Source organism: Mus caroli, unplaced genomic scaffold, assembly GCF_978045245.1.
Source record: "Mus caroli unplaced genomic scaffold, Mus_caroli_1 scaffold_14, whole genome shotgun sequence".
Lineage (NCBI taxonomy): Eukaryota > Metazoa > Chordata > Mammalia > Rodentia > Muridae > Mus > Mus caroli.
Window position 1 is genome coordinate 9853340 of NW_028227269.1, and position 1207 is coordinate 9854546.

Sequence of the window (1207 nt, forward strand, 5' to 3'; positions counted from 1 at the left end):
TACCAACCAAAAGCTGGGGAAATGCATCCTTGGATTCTTGCTCTCCAGGCTTGCCATAAATTTGTTGTCTTTTCAGCCCTGCAGTGACCAGGGTCGTGGGCCATAAAGATCTTCCAAAGAGAAATGCCCCAGCAACATGGGGCATGCAGGAGCTATCAGAAAGGCATTTGAGTCTCTCCTGTCAGCCTGGCTGAGGGTGCAGGCTTCAGGCTGGGGAATCAGGACATGCAGGGCCCACACTCAGAGCATCCAGCTTCAGGGGCAAACATTCTGGCACCCTATTTAGTTTGCCAAAAGGACAATCATTTCTATTCTGCAGCACCAAGCCCAATTCACTTAAATGGAAAATGAGTTTGTCTTGGATTTGATTTTTTTTTTCCTAAACAGTTCTGTTATATAGCAAGAAATGGGAGAGAGAGGAGAGAGAATATCTGTATGGCGGTATCTGCCAGGGTTTCCAGTCGGTGAGGCAAGTAGAGGTAGTGGCCAGTCGTCAGGATCTGCCTCCCAAAGTCAGTCTTACACTGTGCATGAGATTGTGGGCATTATGGTGGCCTCACGAACTGCTGGACAAGTGATAAGGCCAGTATAGGGCCATCTCATCTGCTGCCTCACTGGGTTCAGAGGTCTTAGTGAACAAGTAGCCTCCAGACTTGCAGTACCGACCAAAGCAATGGAGTGGCTGCCTTGGTGAATGAGAAGAAGGCAATTCTGAGAAGTGGCCAGCCACCTCCAGATGATCAACACATACTTCTCAGGCGACAGAAATTCTGAGAACCCAGCTCCTCGAACAACCCAGTAATTCAAGTCAGTGGCAAACACTGCAAGTGTATTTATTGTAGGCACTAGGGGATTCATACCCCTCTAGAGAATATGAGGGACGGCCTTTTCCCTGTGGGACAAAGGAGCAGTGTGTAGGTAGTGGAACAATCACTTTTGTGTAAACCTGGTCTCTGTTATCCCTATTGCACATCCAGGGATGATCACCCAGAAGTCTCAGATGCCAGGCTAAGAATCCTTTATATGGTCCAACTTCTTCATTTCAGGAATGGTTAAACACAAAGATCAAACTCCAGGCGACACCATGAGAGCTTCTCTCTTGTCCTGATAGATAACCATAGCCACCTCAGTTTCACATATCGATTCTAAAACTGTCTCCACAGACAACACCCAGTCTTCTTCGTAACCTTTGATGGTTAAGAAGACG